General features: G+C 24.5%; 1 long non-coding RNA gene across 1 annotated transcript; it reads right to left on the bottom strand.

Moving 5' to 3' along the window:
- Positions 1 to 13020: 13020 nt before the first annotated feature.
- LOC145848733 (uncharacterized) lies at positions 13021 to 14309 on the bottom strand. The gene is made up of 2 exons (XR_014372138.1): positions 14209 to 14309; positions 13021 to 13371 (listed from the first exon to the last, which is right to left on the bottom strand). It is a non-coding gene; the product is annotated as an uncharacterized LOC145848733 (long non-coding RNA).
- Between the last annotated feature and the right edge of the window lie 241 nt (positions 14310 to 14550).

Below are 14550 nucleotides of genomic sequence, written 5' to 3'. Positions count from 1 at the left end.
TAATTTTATTGCTTGTTTTAACACAAAAGTGCATGTGTTTTCAATTCTCTCGAGGTTGCACGCATTTGTCGGCTTGGAAAACATTTGTGTTTGTTCCTTATGTTCGGTCTTTTGTCGATTCATTGACCTTATTAGCTTTCCTCAGGGCACAATAAAACTTACTGGAAAAAGTCTGAAAGTTGTAAACAACTTTTTGAATTTTTGCTTTTGTTTGTTGTTTACTTTTACCTTTAGTCTGTATTTCAGCTGAAACGATTAACTGATAATTTGAATGATTTAAGTCTACAATTTCAATTGTTGTCAATTTGTTTGTTTTTATGAGATATCCGTTTGAACCATTTGACTTGTGATTAATCTTTTTTTTTTGTGTAAAACTGGAGTACAATATTTACTTGTTTCTTTTCTAGCAGTTATTTGTCTTAACTAAAATATGTTGCTCAATTTTTTTGTAATTTAAACAGCTCGTTTAAATAGTAGTATTAGACAAATTAATTATATTGTTCACCACTAGGTTTAGTTAGAAAATCAGTATAAGTTTAACCATGTGTAACCTTAAGAAGTATAACAAAACAGTAAACTTTGTTTTATTCAATATATATGCTAATAATAAAAAAATCTGTGATAAAAAAAATAGTAAGTTAAGACTAAAATAAATGAACATATTTTAAAAACTCAATAAACAAAGTGTTAACATTTGCGAATGTTTACTAGAAAGTTTTAGCAAATTAAGTATAAATTTAAATAAAAATACAAAAACTTGGTCTTAACATGATAATATAACAACTATTCTAAATGAAAGCTACAGTAAAAAAAAAATATGCATTATATGAATTATGTAGCACTAAAACTAATATATTAAGTATTGTTTGAGAAGGAAATAGTGAGTCACGTTTTTACCGTCTCTTTTCATTTTTTAAGTAATTAAATTAGGTAATTAATTAAATTAACATGTACAATTTTCGTGGTTGAAAAAGTTCAATTTATATATGTGGCTTTGTTTAACACTACGTTAGTCAATGAGTAGTTATATATTACCACAACTAAAGCTTAATCTGAGAGTTCTAATATTGGAATTTGAAAACTCGTTCAGTGTCATTTTCATAACGTTAACAATAGAAAAAATTTATTTAAATTTTAACCTTGTTTTACGTTTGCGTGAATTAACTTGATTAATTGTGTACACTAATATATTCAAAAGCTTTGTCTTAAAAATAATACTCCTATTATACTTAAAATAAATCAGTAAAAAGTTAAAATAAAATTAGTCGTATATTTCCCTAGGGTAATTATATTATATTTTTTTAATGAATAACATTTATACTTGAAATGTATCAGTAACAGGTAAAAATGTTTTTTTTTTGTTACTTGCCCTAGGTACATTTTTGTTTCTAACAGTAATTTAACTATTTTGATTGTGAACTTATAGTTTGATTAAAACTACAATTTTTTATAACTCCCAAGCCAAAAATTTAATGACTAAGTTTTATTTCTTTAAGTCTTGTTAAATTAGGTCTTAATTTTATATAACCAACCTAAAGTAGGTAAACTTAAAAAAATCACTAACTTGTATCAATACAATTTTTAGTAAAATCAATTAATAATAAGTAAACTAAAATAAGTATTTTATTAATTTAGAAGCAAATGACCTTTATACTTTTTGTTTTGAAACACTTTATTAAACTTTATTGGTTAAAATGTTATAAAAAAGTGAACATTGTTTTGTCTGTACTTGTATTGAAAGATAAATATTTATAAAACAAAGAAAAGTTACACTGTATAAATTTACTTTCCAAAACATTTTTCTTTACATGCATTTGTTTCTATTATCACAAGAGAAAAAAAACTATCATGTGTTTTTTAGTTAAAAAAGTTAAGTTACAAAAAAATTAAAGTGTAGAAAACCAATAACTTTCAAAAGCATAAAGACAAGTTGCAAATCGCTATTCTAATATTGTTTAATAACAAATTTTGATATTTAAATGTCATAGTTATTACAGTCTAAGTTTTTATTATGGAAATAAATATTTTCTAAATAAAATATTAGTTATCTTAAATTTAATTAAAATTAATTAAAATTATTTATAATATTTTATTTTTCACTATTTTAAACTAAACAAACTCTAAACAAAAATGTTACATTTTAAGGTTGTAAAAAGTACTAAACTTGTTAATTATTACTTACTGAATGTACAAAAACTTCTTAATCAAATTATGAAGAACTTAAATTACTAGAAATTATATTCCTTCTTTAGCTTTGAAATCAAAGTTTCAATACACAACCTTTGTCACTTTAAGTATATAAATTATATGTGATAGTTATGCATTTCTATTTAGTTAACTTATAACTACACTAAGAAAACTATCAAACAACCTAAAAAGCCTGAAACTATAAACGTAATTGTTAACAAACTTTGAGTATTAATTAAAATAAATACATTGTTTCTGTTATAATGAAGTTTCGACTTAAAAATTACGTTTTTCTTTTATAAACTGTAAAAGATAGAGCAAAAGAAAAAAATGATTGCAACTGGTATACTTAAATATAATAAACTAACAATATTATAGTCTGCATAGTAACAAAATTATGCAAAAATATATAAAAGAGTGAAAAATGCATTTGAAAGGGAATATTACGTAAGATGAAAATTTAGTTAAAAAAAAGATTTCGCTCAGTATTAGTGAAGCTAAACTTTAAGGGTGGAGTAGACGGACGTGGTGGCTTGGAACAGCGCCAACGTGTGGTGAAAAAACCTGTAAACTTTTTTAATTATTTTTTTCTCTAGATCAAAATCTGTGCAATCTCAGACAAAACTAGGGACTCAGTGGCGCCACCTAGCGGATAAAATTCTTTTAGTCTTTATGCGTATTTTGATAACTATGTTTTTCTTTATAGTTAGAACTTAAAAATTCTGAACTTTTCGTATGTTTATTTTGAATAAACGCCTTTAAGCCTATTTTACTAAATATACCCCACTTAGTAAAAGTAAAGTCTTAACTTTAACAATTTAACACTAATTAATAAAATAATCATACGACAAAACTATTTTAAGAAATAATCTCATACGATTTATAACCTAAATTTTGAACCATTCCGTGTAAAATTTTCCTTTCTCTAGTTTTCAGTGTTTACTTTCAGTAAAAAAGTTAACATACTAAAAATTTGAATTAGTTTTTGCGTTACTGTTTAATAAAAGGTCTTAAAAAGTGTTACTTATTAGTGTAACAGTCTTATATAAAATTTAATTTTCATATTAAAAATGATTTTGATAATTGTTCTTCATTTACTATACAAAAACCCTTAAAATTCAAGTATAATATTAGTTTAAAAAATGCTTTCGTTATAAATTTTGAAAACACTTCAACAGTTCATTATCGATTAAAACTTACGCTAAATTTTTGTAAGATAGAAGTTGTTTTTGTTTGCTAAACTTAAGTACAGTTTTTAAGAGATTTAAATAAGTACTTTCTCTAAGCTTAAAAAAACCTGTATAATAAGGTGCTGCTTTGTTCTTTAAGTAAATGATAACTTTAAATAAGTTGTCTGTCTAGGTATGAACTTCAGTCCCTAAAACTTTTAAAACTTCTAGTTTCATAAAAAAAAACAAGATATAAAAGAAAGGTTTATAACAGGCATTAACATGATTCGAATAAAACAATAATAGTCTTGTTTAATACTTAAAAGGTTAGCTATAAGCTTATGATGCTATATAACATTTTGATAATTCAAAAAACATAAAGATGCAAATTAACAACTGTTTTAAACTTAGTTAAACTGTATTAGTCTATGTTGTAAAAAAAGGCAGTTAATAATTTGCTAAACTGATATATTTCAAGGTTTATTGTTTAAAACTAATTTTATGCAGTTACTAATTAGATTTAATTCACTATACGAAAAAATTGTAGATCATTTTGCATTATTAAATCATTTAGTAGTTTTTGTAAGTTCAAGCTTAAAAAAAAAATGATAGATTAATCTAAATGTTTTAAATTGTGTCTTGTATTATAAATGACACAACTATATACATAACTTACTGGTTCATTTTAACAAGACAGTATTTTAGTAATTTTAGTTAGTTTGTTTACAAATTCAGTAAAGCGAAAAAAAGAGTTTTAAGTAAAATTATAAAGCATTATATATTGTAAATCAAGCGTAAATCGACAAACACATTATAAGCTCAAAATTTAAAAAATATTGCTTTGTTAATTGCATAACATTGTCATTGGTATGTATCAGATAATTTCAAAAGAAAAGTCTACTTTGCAACTCGACCTAGATTAATTTTACTTCTATCCAACTATTTCATGAAAAAGTTATATTTCATTCATTTATAGCGTTTGTGTTGCCTACACGCTTAAATTATGCTGTGAAAACAGTTACGCAGTTATACCTTGAGACATATATTATGTTGTATATAATGTCAATTAAATCTGTTGAACTACAGTCATTTCATCACATCTGAAAAGTTTTATGGCTTTGAGAACAGGCTATTTTTATTATACCGTTTAAACGTACAGTTTCATTTGTCAATTTTTTGTTAGTTTGTATATATAAAACTTCGATTTTTTACGTACCGTTGCAATTAATCAAGACTTTAAAAGATGTTTATAGATATTTGTGTATAACCAAAGAATTCTTTTTGAAAACTTTGAAATAAATCGTGAAATAAAATTAAACTGCACTTTCTATGACTTATATAAACAAAAAAATTGAATGGTAGTTTTAAATTATTAGTCATTAAAACAAAACATGGACCATCAGCAAATAAACTGAAGAATACAAACAAGTTTTTACAGGTTTAAGTTGCCGAGTCCTTAAAATCTATAATATGTTTGCTGAGACTGTACAAAGACTTTGCTGTAAGCGTATTTTATAATATCAACAAAGCATCATGAAAGTTCATTATTCAAACAAATTTTTGTAGCGAAATGTATTAAGTTATTATCAGTAGTTCAACACTATAGCAGCTAAGTTATTTCATTTCTAAGTTTTAACACAAAGTTATGCGATTTAAGTCATTTTGCAACGAAAACAAATACCCTAAAATCAAAAACGGGTTTTAAACCTTATCAATATATTTTACAAATGTGTTGCATTTTAAAAATTAATTTGTTGTATCTTTGTAGACTTCGAAACAAAACAATTTTGACGAAAAAACAGTTCAAAGATTTTATTTTAAACGTGCTCGTGTAAAATCAACAAAAGTATAACGATATTTGTTCAAAACCAAAATCATACTATAACATGTCAATTTTATACTCAACTTACAGCCTAGTTAAAAAAGAAAAACTGTTTTGTTCAGATAAGTATTTATGTGCATGTACATACAAATACCTTTGAAATCTAATTACATAATTTCTAGTTGAGTGGTAATCAATAGATATCCATAAAAATTGTTTTGTAGGCCTATTTATCTTCTATTTCGCTTCAGTCTAAACACATTTGCAGACGTAAATAACCTATTTTATTAGACATTAAATTCAGATGAAATAAGTCTAACTTATTTTTAAATATACTGATTTACTTTTATGAAATGCAATTAAAGTAAAAGCCATGTCAAAAATGAATTCGAGGTCAAGACGGCCTAATTACGTTGATCATTTGAACCAGTTTACTATACATAGAAAAGAAGAAATACTTAACTGGCTTAAATATTGTTTTGACTGCTAAACATTGTGCAACCAAATATCAAGTCCGATTTCATAACATGTATACACAAAACATAAATCAAATAATACGAAGTGTACTCTTATTCTAGGAATCAGCAAAATGCGTACATTATAACGAACATCCTTGGACAATCCTAAGAAAGTATGGCACGCGAGCAAGTATTTTAAGAAAAACCTACCAAAGACTTGTATATGGCTACCAACCTAACCCCTGTTTTAATTTTGGCACAAGGATGTTTGTTTGATTTAGTTAAGTCCTTCAAAATAACTCGATCTACAAACTTCATTTTAACAAGCCCGGCCCGCTAAAAAGTTCTTTTGAGTTCAACTACACATATCAAACTAACTATACTTTTATAAATATGTTTTCACTTGTTGCATTTTTAGGTCGCTAATGAACAATAATGTCCTGGGCATGACGTTAAACTGTGTTGGTGCATGACTCGATAATCAACAGGTTTTTTGTACAACGGGTCCTTGGACCAAACCCTTTGACCGTATTTATTTGTCGTTCAATAAACAGTTTTTCAACAAACTTAAAGATGAATTATTTTTTATTCAGCAATTAAAAAAACTAAAGTTAAACAGTCTTACTTTCATTTTGAGCTTTCTATAAGAAACCTCATGAACCTTGTGGGCCGAAGTTACATTTGATATTTGGAAAAAAAAAACTGCTTAAATTAGGCGAGTAAACATAATTTTAATAACAAGGTATACACTACTTATGACATTAGAAAACTTTCAAGCTACAACTTATAGCTTGATTTACAGCCTGTTATATAAACAAAATTAGTAACTTTAGGTACAAAAATATACATTTTTATATGTAGACCTTCAAAACGCACAATTAATTTAATTTTAACAACAAATATCGATTTTTCGTCAGTGATAATTTTATTAACAAAAATAAAAAAGCAATAAAACAAAAGAAAACACAGCCATCAATGTTCGTCTGCTGATTTCCATCAATTCCTGTTTAAAAGTTGGTTACTTTGATTACGTTATTACTTTAGGATAAATTACGAATTTTAAACAAGTATATTATAATAAGTAATAATTAACTATATATATTAATAACGATATAACAAATTTAGAAAATTTATTTCAAGTTGCATCTTATTTAAAATTAATAATATTTTAATTGGTAGAAGTTATAATAAAAGCAAACCAAGTTTGTCAAAATAAAGGTTTACCACTAGACAGTTTTGAATTATTATTTAAATTTACAAGGCTTTTTGTAAAACAAAGTTTCATCAAAAAGAAACATAAATTACAAAACAGTACTATAAAATGTATTATAAGTAATTATGGCTTCGATTAACAAAAAATTGTTATCTTTAAAAATAAATCCAGACCAAAAAGTGTCAACACTAACAGTTAAACTATATTTTTTACAAATGTTGAATTGTTTCAAGATTTTGGCTACTATAAAATGAACAAAATAATAATAAATCAACTTCTTAACAAGTGGTTATATAACAAGTGATACTATACATCAAGTTTACATAAACTTCAACAATGAGCAAAACATTTAAGCTTAAAATTAATTTTCAGCTTAACAAACATTTTAAGTGAACTCTAAAGACTTTTACTATAATAAAACCTACAATAACCATATGCAAAATTCTTTTTCAAAAGTAAAACTATTAAACTAGTAAAGTTTTACAATTTTTATCTTTACAAAAAATACCTTATAATAAAAAAAAACTATCACTCAGGATTGCCAATAGTTTGTTGAAAAGTTTTCAGATTTTTGAAAATAAAAGTGTTTAAGTCTGCATTTAGTCGAAAATTAAATTTAAGCTCTTAAATGGCATATAAGTAATAAAACAATACTGTGATGCTACTTTTAATGTATTTTATACTTTTTTTGTAATCGAAAGCAAAAAAAAATTGGGTATGGTAGATTTTTCGTACTTAGTCGAAGTTTTATTATGCAAAATGTAAATTTGTGTTAAGTTCTAGATTTTTCAAAAGTTTCTCAAGTTCCAGATTTTTTCAGTTTTGTTTTTGCTAGGACAGTCAAACTCCAGGTATTAAAAGGTTTTTTTGCAACCCTGATTAATCTACTCAAAAAAACTTGTTCTAATATAAATAAATAAAAACATAGATCTCTTTTTTAAACTCCTTGTTTAATATTTATAATTATAAAGTGTCTATCAAGAAAAAAACTGTAATATACATTCAATTTAGTGTCTGTTAAAAAAAAGAATTTTGAGAAGCTCTTACAGACTTTTATATCTAAATACTTAATTTAATAAATGTAATTTAAACAAAAAACGTCTTACAAACGGAATCAAAACTAACTGAATTCTTTTGATAGAAACCTTCTAATATCTCCTTGAAATACAAAGTAAACTAACTTTTGTAGCGTTTGGTCAGTTTAGATCTCACACGGCTTTTGTTTGGAAAGTTTCTGGATCCTTGTATCCAAAACCTTTCTTCTTCCAGGACCTGGTTTCCTTGATGACTTGAGGATACTACGTTCTTGCATGGGGGTTTCTGACCTATAATGTCAACTATTTTAATGTTTCAACTACTTTGTATTTTTTTTTTAATAACACCTAAAATTACTAATTAGCTACTTAACTTGTTAAAACTATACAAATAAATATTTTATTTTCATTAAATAATCACTAAGAATAAACTAGACCTTAATAAACAGATAAATTAATTACAACTTTTTGTTTCAACATTAAGATAGTGGCTGCAATAGTACAGCTTTGGACTAAGAATCATACCATTTTTTATATTCGATTAAGAAAAACTAATTTATATAAACAAGTAAATACAGTCTGATAAAATAGTACAGTATCACCATGTACCAACAATTTTAAATACAATTTAGCTTACCAACCTTCCCTAAATATATTTTTTTAAATATAAATTGTTTTTCAAGATGTCAAATACAAAGTAAACATTTTATTTTAACATCTTTAATTGTAACTAATATTTGATTACATTACAATTAAACAAAATAAAGTTATTTTTTGATAATTTTGAAAAACTAAATCATAAATGCTCTTATGTGTGAGAAGGTTTTTTTGTATGATCATTTTTTTGTTCTTATAACATAATTAACTTAAGCAATATGTAACTTTTCTTCAACATATAAATATTTATAGATGCATAGAGCATTAATACTAAAAATAAATAACTTATAATGTTAAAAAATATATCTATACAAACTTTAAATTTATCACTATTACTTTTTTAATTCTAATATATTTTTGAGAAACTTTAAAAATTGAAGATAAATTGTTAGTGGGCTTTTAGTTTTGCCACTATTTAAAAAGTTTCATCTGTAGTTTTTCAAAGTGTTTATACACTGGGCAATGTGCTATTTAACACAAAAACTTCTTTATAGCAGCAGTTCAAATTTTGCAGACTATTCTTAATGTATGTACAGTTATAAACCCATTTGTTTTGTATATAATTCTTTTATATATAGTTTTACTATACTTATATATCTCTAACTACAGTATTGAAATTTTTGCAACTGAACTTTAACTTTTAAAAAATACATTTGATTTTCATACTACAAGCCATTAACCAAAAACACTATAGGACAAACAATTCTTCGTGAAATAATTCTAGGTTTTCCAGATGAGATGACAAATGTACATTTATTAAGGCCATAGGGGGGAGGGGGGTTGGCCATAATTTTTACAAGCTAATCTTATATTATAGGGTTTTTTCTAAGCTTTAAGAACTTTTTTATCGTTATATATAATTCAAATTAATTTTTAAAGTATAACCAGTCAAAGTTGGGTCGCATAATAGGTTCCCTATGGGAAAGGCAAACTAAAACAGCAAAAAATGACTATTTTATTTAAAATATATTTCCTCTTATATTTTTTAAGCAACCTTATTTAAACTTTCACAGTCTAATTTTATACATTAACAAATACTTACTTTGGACTTAAAAAAATTGTATAAATTTTTTTTATTTAATAAAAGACTTTTTTGTGGATTTTTTTTTTTTTTTTAATTTATACATAATTTTTTTTTTATATAAGGAACATTTCCTTAAATTTTAAATCAGATTGCTTGAAAAATGAAGGACATATATTTTTAGTGTATTTTGAAATTTCCTAGAAAATTGACCCCAAAAAATTTGCGGTCCGTATGTCTGTATTAGAAACTTTTTACAATAAATAAAATACCTAAAAGTTTAAATGGTATTTTCAAATTATATAAAAACTGGCTTGTAGTTTGTACTTAAAGCTTTCATATAAAACCCAAAGTTAGTTTTTGGAAAAGAAGTGTTTTGCCACCCTGTTTATGGTCTCAACCAGTGGCGTCGCGTGGTACTTTTGTTAGGGGGTGCTGCAGATCGAGTCAACTTAAAAAAAACCCTAATTTGAAACATTTAAATAAAACTCAAGGAGTTAGAGAGAAATAGGAAAATTTTTAAGCTAAAAGTCTTTAAGACATTAGCTTAAATGCTTCTTAAATGAATATAAAAAATATGATATACTTTAAAATATATTTTATACTTTACTTCAAATATACGATAAATTTAATTAATTTGTTTAAAAGTACTTAATGAAGGAAATAGATTACTATACTGCTAAAAAACTTTATCATAATACAGTACATAAATTTACAAAATATCATGCATTGATAAAAAGTTTGTATGCATTATTATAACTTAATTATAAGAACAAATTATTTTGTTTTTACAGATAAGAAAATTATTTATTTACATGTTTAAATAACTTCTTACAATACAACTTTAAAAAAGATTTAAAAACTTCGTATTTAACTATTTAAGCATCAAAGCTTTTATAAACAGAAAAAAAATGTTTAGCAAAATAAAATTAAGGATAAAAAAATATCATTAATAACTTTTTTGTAGATTTTAAAGTGAACTCAAAAAGTAAAGTAACTTTTAAAGCAATTAAAAACAAATTGATTTAAACAGTAACTTTGTTTCTTTTGAGTTACTTACTTATTTTTCATTAGTAAAAAATAACTTTATAATTGAAAAAAAATAACACTAGAAGGAATTCTCTTTTAAAACTTTTACAGTGCAACATAAAGGTCTCTAAAAAAATGTTAAATATTATAGCAGTAAAAAAAAATTGACTTTATTCTTAAAAAAAGTTTTACACACTAAAAAAATTAAATAAAATTAAACATATGTTTTGAAGCATATATAATTTTAATATCACTTATAAAAAAGTAAAAGCAAAAATTTGTCAGAAATAGCTTTCAATATAGATAATAAACAAATAAAGCAAAGTTTGTTTAAAAGGTCTTTGTTTGCAAAATAAATAACCACAAGTTGTAAAATAACCTTTTAAAATTTATATCTAGGGTCAAAAAATAATTATCTAAAACAACTAACTTTTACTAAAAACATAATTGAAGTTAACTCACAATTAGTTTTAATATACAAAATTAACAAACAAAGCAAAATCTATGTAATAGTTCACAATTGATTAACTAACAAATCTCTCATTATTTGACTGCTAAAGTTGTTACAAAAACTGATATTGATAAAACTATAAATACCTGATGAGTAAATATATAAAAGAGCTTTAAAAATTTCTCCTTTGCTAAAATCTCAGCTTAAAAATATATTAGGATGAAACAATGTTTCAAATATACCTTAGCTCTAAAGACTTTAAATTATAAAGCTAATATTTTAGTTAAAACTGCAATAGTCTTTCTAAACATAATAACTTTCTCCTCATAATATATTTTCTTTTTAAAGTAACAAACACATATAAAAAATAAAATTTTTTCATATAGTTCAAACTTTTAGCTTAGTCATACAATAAATTTCAAACCTCTTGATGTACACTCTTGGGTAATTGAAATATCTGATGTTGGTCTGCTGTTTTTTAACTTGAGCTTTTAAACTTTAGACATAGTATTTATATCAATGCGTTTAAGCTGATCCACAGTCCATTCACTTTAGTTTGTAGTTTACATGTTGTTATTTTTTAAAACAACCTAAAAAATTAATTGTGCTCGTGTTGAACTATTTGTGAAAATTTTTACTTGGTACAGATATTTCACAGCTAATAATTTTTTTTTATAAATAAAGTATCTTGTAATATATAAGTAACGCTTTCATATAATTTCCAATGCTAATTTTTGTTATAAAAAAAATTATAGACTCCCTATGTCCTTAACAAACTTTCTATACACTTTATATTAAATAACTTTTTCATTTAAAATATATGCATGAAACTTGTTAGTTTTAATACAGGTTGATATGAGTTTAACTATGAGAATCATATCTTGTTGTGTAAGTAAGTTTATCTAAAAACTTAAATGTATTTGCCTAAAAAAACAAATTGGATATAAATAATTAGTTTGTTTTTACTTAAGTCAGTTTGTACATCCTTCTCATTATAAAACTTTAGTGCTCTCCAAATTTAATTAACTATATATCAAAGTTCAATTATAACAGCAATTGAAAACAATTTATAGTTTACTTAAAAGTCTACAAAGACAGCTCAAGCTGTATAAACTTATTGTATCAGTAGCTTTAAAAATCAATTTGAATTTTATGTCAAACCATACAGAAATCATGGAGTGGTATAATAGTTCTTTTTTTTTTGTTATTTTGATCAGAATCAAATAAAAGCTTAAAATAAAAATAAGGCAACAACTTTATGTAAGGAATTTTACAAAACAAAACTATTTCACTATATCTTACCTTTTCCTTTATTTTCAGCAATTGTTAACAAAGTTTTTTAACAAAATAATAAGATTTATTTAATTTTTTAAAAACAGAGCTTTAATTTTGAGTATTTTTTAGTTTAAAATATTTTTTCAATATCTTTCATCATAATCTTGTTCTAAATATTTTTACACTAAGTTGAGAAAACTTTAGGTTGTAGATCTCAAATTGAAATTTTTTATTTTTTATGCAAATTTTATTATCAATATAACATTTAATTATGACAGTTACATATAAAACTTGCATGTAACTTTTTAGCTACATATTGCTTATTTCAATAAAAAAACTTATCAAAAACAAAATTAGTTATATTTAAACGAAATTCAATTATTTTATGTAAATAAGATAGGTAGCCTTTGTTTTCTTTTACTTTAAGGTAATCTGGAATAAAAAATTATGACTTATGAAAATAAAAATTTTAATGACCATTTTTTAAAGAATTATCAATAAAACACACATATTTATTGAATTTTGAAATTTTGTTAATAATGTCCTTTAAAAACTTGTTACAACTTTTGGCTTGTATAGATTTTTTTTTTATATGTGTTGACCACTGGGTTTTGATCTTGCAACTTTCACCTCAAAAACTAAACTTTACTTTCACTGTATTCAAGTTGTTTAGATTTAGTAGATTTTTCAATGACTAATGTTCAAAAACTAATTAACAGTGTATTCATATTCACTATATTCTTTATATTCAGTTTAATTCACATAGCGCTGCATTGAATGCAGCTCTAAAAATAAGCTTTTCAACAACTTTTTGTATAGGAAGTTTGTATACGTTTAAAATGCAGCGGACACAGTTTTAGCTTGCAGCGCCAGCCATTTAACGAATATTTGAAAATTGAATGTAAAATTTAAAAAATAATAAATTTATCGTTAAGATGAATAAAAAAAAGCAGGAAAACTGAAATAAAGGGAAATTTTCTTTTTTCTTCTTTTTTTTTGAATAGGTGGGACTGCAGCTCCAGTGTGCCACCCCACGCGACGCCTCTGGTCTCAACCTGTTTGTTTTTTATTGTTCTAACTAATACATTTAAAATGTTACCACTCTCTGAAATTCGATAAAATAAAGAAAGTTATATTAATTTTAAACAAAATACCACAATAGTTGACATTCTTTGAGGAAACAACTAAAGCCAGCCTGAGTTACTTGAGTATATTAAAACATTTTAAATAGTTAGTGACAACAAGTGAAAAGCTACTAATGAGCAAGGTTTCATGATTTTAAGAACTAAGTACAGTTAAAATAAATTATTAATTGTAGAAAATTTGAGTTTTAAAATAAATAGGTGGATAGAAGAAAATTTGACCAATTTAAAGAAAAATTCTTAGGTTTGCACAAAAAACTCTGATAAAACTGGGTTTTTTATAACCATATCGTATTTCTTCTAATTAGCTTTTGTGGCCATAACAGTTTTAATGTAGTGAGCTTTATAAACTTTTATCAATCTAAAACTTTTTTAACAATATTACCTTACAAAATAGACCTTACAGATTTTACCTTAAGATTTCATAAAATGTATTGAGATTCAACTTAGCTCAGACCAAAGTGATATAAGTAACTTTATTTCATTATTTACTAAAGAAAGTAATTAAAACTCTCAAAACATATTTTATCTCTTAATTACACAAACTTTATAGTATTAAATTACTTAAGTCCTTAAAACTGAATTTCCTTTATTTTTGAGAACTAATTACAGACACAGTAAACTTTTCAAATTTTTTACAATAAAAATTCATTAGAAATCACTCATAATTCTTTAATTCACCTAATATAGTTAACATTAAATGAATTACAAAGCATTTAAAACTAGGTGAGAATTCATGGAATAACAAACCTTTATACAACTAATGAAAGTCAGCTTGTTCCATTTCAGCACTGGTGGGTGATCAGCTAATGAGTGTCTTCATTGTGGCTTCATGTTACAAATTATATACTATACAATTTATACAATTAAGTTCTACATGATTATGTTCTTATTTTATACTTGTTTGATTTATATTCATTTTTAAATTAAGACCTAACTTTACACACATCAAACTTTCTTAAATCAAGATGTGTCTATCTTAAATATTTTATATTGTAAATAATTGCTATTTACTAAACTGCCAAGTATTGTTGGGCACTATTCTAGATTTAAAGGACAGGTTTTAAAAAAAAAGATCTAATCCTCTTATTA

Source organism: Thalia democratica, chromosome 1 (assembly GCF_965202585.1).
Source record: "Thalia democratica chromosome 1, ktThaDemo2.hap1.1, whole genome shotgun sequence".
NCBI classification, from domain to species: Eukaryota; Metazoa; Chordata; class Thaliacea; order Salpida; family Salpidae; genus Thalia; species Thalia democratica.
This window is presented reverse-complemented; position numbering and strand designations above follow the sequence as displayed.